We start from the raw sequence: 13,411 nt of genomic DNA, 5'->3' as shown, positions 1-13,411 counted from the left end.
AGCTACAACTCTACACGAGTGCCAAGAAACTAATACTAGCAGTTTCATTTTACAAGCTCAATTCCATTGAATGGTGTGTGTAAAGCAAACGAGCTTTTTCCCACTTCGTCGCTTAAAACCATGAAGAGCTGAGCAGTGAAGAATCGAAGACAGTTTATTCACCGGTTAGTCGCTTGTGATACATCAACGGTGAAAGTTGTATTCTAACGTTTGCTCTCTAGTGTACTCGTTAATTTGTGATAACATTTTAAAATCATCTCGCCTAAGACTGTAAGTACCGTTTGATATTTTTCAAATCTATTAATCTTCATTGCACCTTGCGTTTACCTTTGATTGCTGGAAACGTGGGCGATTTATCTTTGTATAGTGTATTTTTTCCGATTTTTTTTCGAAGCTGTTGGTATCCAAGCAATTCGGTCGGCTGTATATCAATTGTATGTGTCATTGACGTGCATTCTGCGCGTCTCTGTGTCGTTGATTTTATTAGTAACAGTATTTAGTGTGAAAATGACTCATAGATTTTTACATGAAATATACTAAATACATATTAGGGATGTAGGGCCACTGGAAAAAAATTCACGTTTAAATGCGGACTATATGTGATGTGCTATGCATTTCTTATACGTTTTTTTTCTGCGAATCGAATAGCCATGCTCTATATATATAGAATAAAATGGATAGTAAGCTTTCATTAAAATTCCGGTATAAAAAAAATACAAAAATAGTAATTTTTGTACGGCACATAATATATCCACAAAATTGCTAGAAAAAATTTAGAAAGTTGTATAATTATACTGCTTAAAAAAACACATGGTTGAGACCCTCCGCAGAGCACCCAGGCGAGACCACGATGACCTCAAAAAGTTCATTAAATGCGATTCCAGCTTTCTTGGCTCAGGACTAATAAATATAGATTTCGGCAAAAGGCTGCCGATGATTCCTTTCGACACTTGCACCATAGACTTCAGTCTAACTTAGTTATTATCATTGCATTCAGCCTGAACGAACCGGAAACGACCATGAAGAAATAAAAAATATAGGTAATTAATGCAGTTTTTTTGCTTGGGTAATAGTTGAAGGTAGCACGTAGACTAGCAGTACTCCACTAAACAGGTGGTAGAAGACTCGGACATGATTCGTTAAGCAAGCGTACCTAAGTTAATGATTCATGTTTGAGTCTCTTTCGCCTTTCACGTTCATTTTTTTATTAATATGGGGATATAGCGATATGGGGATAAACACCTTACACATAACGTACGTGTGGTGTCTGGAAGTCAGCCAGCGATCACTTGCTGAAGTGTTACATATACAGGGGATAGACAAAATGATCGGGACAGGCAAAATTTTCACTTTGCAAAAAATGTTCAACTAGCTGTAACTTTTCGAAAAGTGCATCAAATATTCTCAAATTTTTACTGTGAGTTCTTCAACTAGTTGTGTATCAGTGGACAAAATTTGGAAAAGATCAGACAATTCTTCACGAAGTTATAAAGATTTTTGAAAAAGATAAAATTATCCGATAGGCAACTTTGAGCTGTTATACCTCTGGATTCAATGAACCGATTGCAATGAAATTTCGACCATTTATGACTTATATAATGAACTCTGGAAAACATTTGACTTAACTTGAAATTTTTAACAAGCGAAAAAGTTATAGCGATTTAATTTTTTTCACGATTTTTTACTAAATTGGTCTATTTTTATTATGCATCCCATTACTTTTTCAATTTATTGGCGGCTATGTTGTTACTTTCCTTCAAAACGCATTTATATATAAGTCAATTAGAGGGAAACTAAATGAACTATAATTTGCATCTTGAATTTTGAAACGATGTTGATGTTTTGGATAATTTGGTGTTTTATTAGAAAAATAATCTAATCGTTATAATTTTCTTCCGTGTTAAGAATATTAAGTTAAGTCAATGGTTTTTCATAGCTCACTATATAAGTCATTAATGGTCAAAATTTCATTACATTCGGTTAATTGAATCCGGAGATATAACAGCTCAAAGTTGGCTATCGGATAATTTTACCATTTTCAAAAATCTTTATAACTTCCTGAAGAATTGTCCGATCTTTTCCAAATTTTGTCCACTGATACACAACTAGTTGACGAACTTACAGTAAAAATTTGAGAATATTTGATGCACTTTTCAAATAGTTACAGCTAATTAAACATTTTTTGAAAAGTGAAAATTTTGCCTGTACCGATCATTTTGTCTATCCCCTGTATACACATTGTAAATACTTAAAATGTACCGTTTTGAGCGTTATCGGCGCTCTTTTAGTTTGGGCCCTTTTTATCTGTATATATCTTAGAAATAATTGCAATTATCGAAAAGATAGTTTTCTTGCGTTCTCGAATTCTTTTTACGATAGCCGAGAATGTTTAATATTAATGAAACGAAAAAAGTACCGGAAAGAAGACAATAGTGAAGCGCCGAAGATACTGCATGTGTATGTGAAGACCATGGTAACACTTCCTCTGGGAGTATGACATGCGCAAAGTGAAATCGAACTGCTAGACCTGTCTTCCTTGTCCGCCCCCGATGCACGGCGCAGAGTGAAGTGCAGTATCGGTATAAAGAAAGATTCTCTGTAAACACACCGACACATAAAATTGGTAGTAGGTGGTACGGACCAAGGAAGGTACACCATTTACCGGCCGGTATGATGGAACACTAATGCCATTAACAATGTGGTCAGGTTTACATTTTCCGGCGCAAAAAAAAACTGTATTGAATATTGATGATGGATTCGTCACAATCAAAATCAATTAATTAGAACTGTGTGATTTGTTATCTTCTCAATGGCAAAAAACTGCCATATTTAAAAAAAAATCGTCCAATTGCGTTTTAATCCACACATGTAACTTATATGTAAATATTGAAGCAATAACCTGCAAATCAGCACGATCGATAATCGCATAACACAATACCATGATTTTAAACTTTCTTGTGGGAAAAAAATATTTTTATATAAAATCGTTTGGTGTTTCTTTATAAAATCTTGTTTGGTTTATTACATCACTTGTGCTTTATGTTCCAAATGTATTACACGTTGATTCCGTGCCTGGTTTTCTCGCATCGTTTTTAGGGATCATGCATAGACAACGCAATATATCTCGTAAAGTATGAGATAAAGCATTATGACGTCTTTGGTAAATATTACATTTTACATTTTGCACAACAAACAGATCAAACACCTATTTGCATATTTAAAATAAAATATCTTATCCAAAATGAAAATCTTTGATCATGATGGTATCCGTCAAAACGGTGCGCCAAGTTGCCCAAATGAACAATCGAATGAATTTTTCGTTCATTTAACGTCAATGAATTAACTAAATCGGCTGTTTAGTTGTTATGCCATATAAATTTAGTTATTATGTTTGTTATTTTAACTCTTATTTCAAACAAACTAATAGCAAATTTTACCATTCAAACATTCTATTTTAATGGTAAAATTTGCCCTTCACTTGCCATTTCGCTCTACCCGGGTTAGGATGTATTGATTACAAAAGACTCCGTATGAGGCTTGAATGTGAGGAAAATTTAATAATATGCTTATGACCTTGATTTTTTCAAATGTCCAAAAATTAAAAAAAAGGCCAATTATCAATAGAAACTTTCAGAACAAGGATTGGTGAAATACAGTTTTTCTGATTTTTGTCCGCCTGATGTCCTATAGTGCGTTAGTTGTCAAATTTGAAAACAGACGTAAATTCTCAAGAAAAAGTTATGCTTATGCCTTGATTTTTTCAAATGTCCGAAAATTAAAAAAAAAAAAAGGCCGATCAGGGTAAAAAATATAATTTGGACATGCATATAATTTGGACATGCACTGCGATGTATGTCTTGTTCCGGAGAGCTAATAAAAGTAGATACTTCTGAATATCGATTATTGGATCAAACAGACCCTATTCTGATGACTTACATTGAAAATACGCTTAACAATGGACTACCCGCTTTGCGCGCAGCCACAGTTGATCAGCAGGAGTAAATCCATTTTACTTTGTATGGCGAAAAGCATCTAAACTCGAATTTCTCGAAATGACAAGCTTTTACCAAAAAAATATTTGGTAGGCACCAAACCGGTCATCATTGTGCACAACCGCTACCAAATATTTTTTCGAATAATGTGTTCCACTGCAAGAAATACGCCTTTAGATGCTATTCGCCATACAATATTTTTGCGATTTACTTTTAGCGATTTTTCGCGCATAGAAGCTAGCGCCACATTGGTCGATGCGGAGAGTAGGTAAACAGCCGATGTAGGTAATTCATTAAGAATTTATTTCAAAATTATCGAAAATGTAAAATTTTTCACTAAAACCCCTCAAATGCACAGGTATGCAAGACGACATACACTTCACAGTCACATACAATATTCACCTCAAAATCGTTGAATTGATAATTGTAAGAAACTTAAAAACCTTATTGCAATGAAAACTGTTCAATAAAGAAGCATTGGGCAGCCAATCTCTTAACATTCATCTAGAACGCCTAAAATAGGTGGTGTCCAAAATACATTACAAATTTTCTACTGTAAATATATTTTGGACATCTAACGAACTATACGGGGATGCTGTGCGATTACATACTTGGAGGCGTATTATGTGGTTCTGGCGATATTTCCTCGATTTTAACAAAAAATGTAATAGTTATCGAAAAAGATGCTTGTTAAGCGAAGAAATTTGATTGTTTACAAGAAAATATTTGTTAATTTATGCTACTTTCATGATAAAGCAGTATTCATGGCTAAACATGGAGATAATTGCCCTGTCCAAATTATATATACATACCTGAGGGAGTCCAATACATATATTCGATGTCCAAAATGCAATACTAACAGGCGATTGGAAGTTGTGATTTTCTCAGCTTAAAATGCGTTCGTTAAGCTTTTTATCACCAGGAACGCAAAGTACAATAATATTATAAGCGTAATAGCAACTTTGCAAAATAATAAATTCCTTTTTGAGAAAGCTAGGGGACGATTTTTCCAACGTTGTCCTCAGCCTGTCCAAAATACATGAATTACCCTATCGATAGAAACTTTCAGAACAAGGATTGATGAAAGACAGTTTTTCTGATTTTTGTCCGTCTGATATTCTATAGTGTGTTAGTTGGCAAATTTGGAAACTGCCATAAATTCTCAAGAAAAAGTTATGCGTCCACTAACAGTGATGTAGAAGGAATTCGGATTGAAGGAATCTTGATTTTGAGATTTACCGAGTTCTCAACAGCTGAGATTTAGATTATCTGAATTAATTTAGGTATTGAGATATTCAAGTAGATGTTCTAGATAGATGTGTAAATTTTCGTTTTCACCTTGACACAACTTTAACAATCCATTAACTACATCGGCTGTTTTCCTACTCTCCGCATCGGCCAATGTGGCGCTAGCTTCTATGCGCGAAAAATTGCTAAAAGTAAATCGCAAAAATATTGTATGGCGAATACCATCTAAAGGCAAATTCTTCAAAGTGGAACACATTATTCGAAAAAATATTTGGTAATGGTTGTGCACAATGATGACTACTATTAAGCCTACCAAATATTTTTTCGGGAAAAGCTTTGTATTTCAAGTAATTCAAGTTTAGATGCATTTCGCCATACAAAATTAAATTGATTTACTTCTGCTGATCAACTGTGGCTGCGCGCAAAGCGGGTAGTCCATTCACATATGCCATGCACATAACGATTCATAAAATCAAAATGAAGAATTTAAAAAAAAAACAACAACAAATTGCTCGCCTGTTGCTGTGTGTTCTTTGCATACTTTAAGCACTTCTTTCTTTGTGTCATATCGCATTGAAGCACATCCGTTTGGGTGCGCCGATACCGTCGTGTGTATGTTATAAAATTAAGCATGTGAATCATACGCTATCGACTGTTGCTGGCCTTTTTGTCGCTTCTTCTTGATAGAATACAACATGTACATATGTTATAGAAACAAATATTTTTGTTGTGAAGATGACTTTGTGTGCAGCCTAGGAATGACAACTTTTATTAAATCGCCGCAGAGAGGGGAAGATTTTAAAATGCCTCTATAAAATCTAAAACAAAATCTAATTAATGGACTACCCGCTTTGCGCGCAGCCACAGTTGATCAGCAGGAGTAAATCAATTTAATTTTGTATGGCGAAATGCATCTAAACTTGAATTACTTGAAATACAAAGCTTTTACCGAAAAAATATTTGGTAGGCTTAATAGTGGTCACCATTGTGTACAACCACTACCAAATATTTTTTCGAATAATATATTCCACTTTGAAGAATTTGCCTTTAGATGGTATTCGCCATACAATATTTTTGCGATTTACTTTTAGCGATTTTTCGCGCATAGAAGCTAGCGCCACATTGGTCGATGCGGAGAGTAGGAAAACAGCCGATGTAGTTAATTCATTACCTGCATCGGCTGTTTTCCTACTCTCCGCATCGACCAATGTGGCGCTGGCTTCTATGCGCGAAAAATCGCTAAAAGTAAATCGCAAAAATATCGTATGATGAATACCATCTAAAGGCAAATTCTTCAAAGTGGAACACATTATTCGAAAAAATATTTGGTAGTGGTTGTGCACAATGATGACCACTATTAAGCCTACCAAATATTTTTTTCGGGAAAAGCTTTGTATTTCAAGTAATTCAAGTTTAGATGCATTTCGCCATACAAAATTAAATTGATTTACTCCTGCTGATCAACTGTGGCTGCGCGCAAAGCGGGTAGTCCATTAAAAACGGTTTGATGTACGGTGTTAGACTTTGGATGGACTACATATTGAACTATAAATTTAAATTTAACATTTTTTTCTTGATAAGGTACTTAATTTGTAGTCCGTTCAAAGTTTAACACCGTACATCAAACCGTTTTTAATTGAATTTTGTATTAGATTTTATAGAGGCGTTTTAAAAACTTCCCCTGTGTTGTAGGGATAGGATTTTTTCAAAACACCATCGTTCTTCTTCTTCTTCTTCATGCTACATCAAATCACCAATTAATGGACTACCCGCTTTGCGCGCAGCCACAGTTGATCAGCAGGAGTAAATAAATTTAATTTTGTATGGCGAAATGCATCTAAACATGAATTACTTGAAATACAAAGCTTTTCCCGAAAAAATATTTGGTAGGCTTAATAGTGGTCACCATTGTGCACCAAATATGTTTTCGAATAATGTGTTCCACTTTGAAGAATTTGCCTTTAGATGGTATTCGCCATACAATAGTTATACAATCAGACTTTTTGAGATTTTTAACAAAATGTATCATATTAAATATCTCAGCCATCTGTCAACCGATTTGGGTTCTCTTGGCACCAAATGAAAGCAACAACATTCTAGTAAATTGCCCAGAATTTTTATTTCGATTGGACATTTGGTTATCGAGATATCTTTCAAAGAGTACTTAGGATTTATACAACTAAACTTTTTGGGATTTTTGCCCAAGTGCATCATAATAAATATCTCAGCCGTCTGTCAACCGATTTCGGTTCTGCTGGCACCAAATGAAAGCTACAACATCCTAGTAGAACGCTATACAATTTTATTAGGATTGGACATTTGGTTACCGCGATATCTTTCAAAGAGTACTTGAGAGTAATACAGGTTAACTTTTTGAGAGATTTTTGACAAAGTGTATCATAATAAATATCTCAGCCATCTGTCAACCTATTTAGGTTCTCCTAGCACCAAATGAAAGCTACAATATTTTTGTAAAAGGTTCTGAATTTCTTTTTCGATTGGACATTTGGTTACTGAGATATCTTTCGAAGAGTATTTAAAAAAAAATCCTTTTTACCCTTCTTACACCCATAGAAGGGTATAAACACCACTCGAAAACCCGACTTTCGATCCAAAGCCCGCAGGGCCGAGTTACATATACCAATCAACTCAGCTCGACGAACTGAGCAAATGTCGGTGTGTGTATGTGTGTGTGTGTGTGTGTGTGTGTGTGTGTGTGTGTGTGTGTGTGTTTGTGTGTGTATGTGTGTGCGTGTGCGTATGTTACAAAAAAATGTCACGCACGTTACTCAGTCGTCTGACATCCGATTTGAATGGACTACCCGCTTTGCGCGCAGCCACAGTTGATCAGCAGGAGTAAATCAATTTAATTTTGTATGGCGAAATGCATCTAAACTTGAATTACTTGAAATACAAAGCTTTTCCCGAAAAAATATTTGGTAGGGTTAATAGTGATCACCATTGTGCACAACCACTACCAAATATTTTTTCAAATAATGTGTTCCACTTTGAAGAATTTGCCTTTAGATGCTATTCGCCATACAATATTTTTGCGATTTACTTTTAGCGATTTTTCGTGCATAGAAGCTAGCGCCACATTGGTCGATGCGGAGAGTAGGAAAACAGCCGATGTAGTTAATTCATTCTCTTAGTTGCAAATGAAAGCTACAACATCCTAGTAGAACCCTATTGAATTTTATTACGATCCGACATTTGGTTACCAAGATATCTTTCGAAGAGTACTTAGGAGTATACAATTAGACTTTTTGAGATTTTTAACAAAATGTATCATATTAAATATCTCAGGCGTCTGTCAACCGATTTGGGTTCTCTTGGCACCAAATGAAAGCCACAACATCCTAGTAAATGAATTAACTACATCGGCTGTTTTCCTACTCTCCGCATCGACCAATGTGGCGCTAGCTTCTATGCGCGAAAAATCGCTAAAAGTAAATCGCAAAAATATTGTATGGCGAATACCATCTAAAGGCAAATTCTTCAAAGTGGAATATATTATTCGAAAAAATATTTGGTAGTGGTTGTACACAATGGTGACCACTATTAAGCCTACCAAATATTTTTTCGGTAAAAGCTTTGTATTTCAAGTAATTCAAGTTTAGATGCATTTCGCCATACAAAATTAAATTGATTTACTCCTGCTGATCAACTGTGGCTGCGCGCAAAGCGGGTAGTCCATTGCCCAGAAATTTTATTTCGATTGGACATTTGGTTACCGAGATATCTTTCAAAGAGTACTTAGGATTTATACAACTAAACTTTTTGAGATTTTTGCCCAAGTGCATCATCATCATCATTCTCACAAAAAATAAAATATTTGACTCTTCAACTCTTTTTTTGTATCCGATGCAGAGAACAAAACCAGTGACAACCATAGACAACCAGACACAGCATTTGATAAAAAAAATCACAGACAACAGACGATAAAAATTTTGTTTTTTAATATTTGACACTTTAATGCTTTTTTGCTGTCAGGTGCAGAAAACAAAACCAGTGACAACTTTAGACAACCAGACATAGCATTTGCTGGAATAAATCACAGACAACAGACATTGACATTTTTGATATGTTTTTAATTTGACATTTCAATTCTATTTACTGTCACACGCATACTGGTTTTGTTAGTGACCACCAGACACATCATTTGATGAAAATAATCATAGACAACAGACGCTGAAATTTTTTGATTTTTTCTGAATTTGACATTTTAATGCTTTTTTACTGTCAGATGAAGAAAACAAAACCAAAGACAACCATAGACAATCAGACACAGCATTTGATGGAAAAAATCACAGACAACAAACGTTGAAAATTTTGATTTTTTTTTAAATATTTGACATTTTAATTCTTTTTTACTGTCAGACGCAGAAAACAAAACCAGTGACAACCATAGACAACCAGACACAGCATTTGATGAAAAAATCACAGACAACAGACGTTGAAATTTTTTTTTGTTTTTAAATTTGACACTTTAATGCGTTTTTACTGTCAGATGAAGAAAACAAAACCAGTTACACCAGACACAGCATTTGATTAAAAAAAATCACAGACAACACGACGTTGAAATATTTGTTTTTTTTTTAATTTGACACTTTTAGGCGTTTTATTGTCAGATGAAGAATACAAAACCAGTGACAACCCGACACAGCATTCGATGAAAAAATCACAGAAAACAATTTGACACTTAAATGCTTTTTTATTGTCAGATGAAGGAAACAAAACCAGTGACAACCATAGACAACCAGACACAGCATTTGATGAAAAAACCACAGACAACAGACGTTGAAATTTTTGTTTGTTTTTAAATTTGACACTTTAATGCGTTTTTACTGTCAGATGAAGAAAAAAAAACCAGTTACACCAGACACAGCATTTGATTAAAAAAAATCACAGACAACACGACGTTGAAATATTTGTTTTTTTTTTTTAATTTGACACTTTTAGGCGTTTTATTGTCAGATGAAGTATACAAAACCAGTGACAACCCGACACAGCATTCGATGAAAAAATCACAGAAAACAATTTGACACTTAAATGCTTTTTTACTGTCAGATGAAGGAAACAAAACCAGTGACAACCTTTGACAACCAGACACAGCATTTGATGTAAAAAAAAACACACACACAGACAACAGACGTTGAAAATTTTGATTTTTTTTATGCAGAAAATAATCTGTCACTCTTAGACAACCGAATGCAGCAGTTACTGGAAATAACACAGATAGCCCTGTTTGTCTGTCCGGTGACTTCACCGAAGTATTTTCAGATGTAAATATAAGCTGCATTGAATTTACCAAAAAACTTTATTCAAAACGTAGAAAAAGGTAATGCTTTTCTTATTTAAAATCTACAAGCATGAATTACACATAAACACATGACGTTTATATTGAAAAAAAAAACTTGCCACGGGCGCTACTGCGTCCACAAATAAACTAGTAATAAATATCTCAGACGTCTGTCAACCGATTTCGGTTCTCCTGGCATCAAATGAAAGCTACAACATCCTAGTAGAACGCTATACAATTTTATTAGGATTGGACATTTGATTACCGCGATATCTTTCAAAGAGTACTTGAGAGTAATACAGGTTAACTTTTTGAGAGATTTTTGACAAAGTGTATCATAATAAATATCTCAACCATCTGTCAACCTATTTAGGTTCTCTTAGCACCAAATGAAAGCTACAATATTCTTGTAAAAGGTTCTGAAATTTTATTTCGATTGGACATTTGGTTACTGAGATATCTTTCAAAGAGTATTTCAAAAAATTCCATTTTTATTATTATATTCGATTGTTATCTTGCATGTAACCCGTAACGTGGGTAGATCACCTTGGAATGGTGCGTTACGGCGTAAGATCTACCATACCATACCAAATTTTAATCTTGCTATTTTCCTGTCTGGTTAATTTAAATGCAGGATCAAAATTTGGTTTACTTTTTTTACTGTTTTTTTATTTAATTGTTTTTTATTCTACTTTTGTAATTTGTTTTTCACTGCTAATGTACCGTTTGTTTCAGAGGGATGCAGGTAAATTTGTCCCATGTGTAAATAACAATTTACAAAAAATATAACTGTTGCGAACGTATCACCATTTATACTATTTTCTATTTCAGATTTACAAGCAGCGATCAAAACGGCAAAGCATCTCCTTTGTAGAAAGATTAAGATTACCGTACGATTCCGTGGCAGGTAGACCACGGTGTCCGCGTCGATTTCTTCGAGCCGAGTTTCGTAATTTCGCGTGTTCTGTTTCGTAATTTCGTAATTTCACGGGTGTTGATGTGTGTTTCTTCCGTTTCTTATTTTCGCGAATCTCGTTTTACGCGAACTATTTTTGATATAAAAAATGAAATGGCTGGAAGCCATCTGTTAGTTAAAATATAGTGATCACGGCGTGAGTGTGGTATCCGGGATCAGTCGTACAACGCCAGTTAGCAGTAGATGCGGTTTTGTTTTCTCGAATTGATTGTGCGGTGGACATTATTCCCTGACATGTCGTGTATGTGAGGACGTATTCAATTTTTCGCGAGTGCATCGTTCATAGCAAAACAAGAATCGGTCTGGTGATTGTAGCAATTTGTTTACCAAAACAAACAAATCATCCCTTCCCGTATCCAAACTCCTAGTGATTACTCGTAGTAACGCAGAGAATTCCTCGGTTATTGGCCTAAGCGAGAATCACGTCATCACTTCCTTCCCTATCCTCAATTGACCCGCATTCGGACGCGGCCGGCGCTGGTATTGCTTTTTAAAAAAGTATTGGGATTTCAGCATTTACACAATGAGGAGAAGGCTAGTCCCAAGCATTATCTGTTGGTTCTTTGTGTAAATGCAGCTGTCCTTGCAATAACAGAGGAGCAACCGCGGGCGGTCAATCATGCTCATGCTCATGCTCATGCTCATTATATTCGATTGTTATCTTGCATGAGATTTTTACCAGTCTAAGGTAAATTATTTTTCAATAAATAATGCTGATCTCATATAAAGCGTATTGGAGGCGAATGAGTTTTTGTTAAAACCTCTTTAATAAATAAATAAATAATAATAATATAAAGTGTATACTAGCAGGTTATTATTTTCAATAAAATTATAAATAACAAATTACAAATAAACAGGAATTGTTTGAAAACTAACAATATGTTAAATGAAAGCTTTGAATTTATATATTGTGGGTAAGTGCAACCGGACAGCCAAAATAACTAGCTAATGCCAAAACTGATTTACACAGTAGATATATCATTTTTGTCCTTTTTGCACCATAATCATGAATACCAAGTACTTCGGAGCTAATTTATTCGACTGATTAAGAGATATTAGACAAAGTGTAGGTCGCTGATTTTCTTATCCATTTGTTAATCGATTCAAGATCTTTTGGCAGTTAAAAGATACAATATTCCAGAATATGTAAGCTATTTTTTATAACATTCCATACAAGATGTCTGGCATTTCTGGTAGTTTAGTCCATGGTCCATGATGCTATTTTGGAAACCAAACCACTAGATGCCAAATTCACAATATTTTCTAGGACTTTTGGTCAATCACACAAAATAAATTTGTTAAATACGAATAATACAACAACATTTTTAATAAGTGTAAGAAGGATTCTGTTCACCATAGGTGGATTAAATCTAGTTTTTGTAGATGTAGTTGTAAAACTGTGAGGAAAATATTTGCACTCCTTCCCCGGATGTTTGTTTTATCATTATTTACCCGTTTTACCCAATTCTATTAGGTAATATTTGCATATGTAATCTGAATAGCCTTTGAATTAGCGTGCATTTTTGTGTGAGGAAAAACTCGCGCTAGTGTTCGTGTGTTGAAATGTCACTTATCTCTATTGGCTTATAACCACTTCAACTTCCGAAGCTTCGATGGGCGTATGAGTTGAGCACGCACTCGTTCCTGGTTCGATTCCAAGTTGCGATTTTTTTAAATTTGTGCAAAATATTTCATAAAAACATGTATGATTGTCATAAGACATAGTTTCAGTTTTTATACGTTATAGTTATGATTTTCATACGTGAATGTTATGAATTTTATACAGCAACAGTATGACAAAAATATTTGGCGCTTTGAATTCAAAATCATAGTTCGTAACTATGATTTTCGCAAGAAATGGATTACCGGCAGGGAGTGCGTTCAATACTGGTC

General features: G+C 34.6%; 1 protein-coding gene across 1 annotated transcript in view; it reads left to right on the top strand.

Annotated features, from left to right (window-relative positions):
- The first annotated feature begins 122 nt into the window (after positions 1 to 122).
- The window catches only part of LOC109405528 (thymosin beta), a 36,895-nt gene continuing 23,606 nt past the window's right edge, over positions 123 to 13,411 (top strand). Inside the window, exon 1 of the mRNA XM_019678735.3 lies at positions 123 to 270. The gene's annotated coding sequence lies outside the window, so the exon portion shown is untranslated. The remainder of the gene's footprint in view (positions 271 to 13,411) is intronic.

Source organism: Aedes albopictus, chromosome 1 (genome assembly GCF_035046485.1).
Source record: "Aedes albopictus strain Foshan chromosome 1, AalbF5, whole genome shotgun sequence".
In the NCBI taxonomy this organism is placed as follows: Eukaryota; Metazoa; Arthropoda; class Insecta; order Diptera; family Culicidae; genus Aedes; species Aedes albopictus.
Note: the sequence above shows the minus strand (reverse complement) of the source record. Positions and strands in the feature narration are given on the sequence as shown.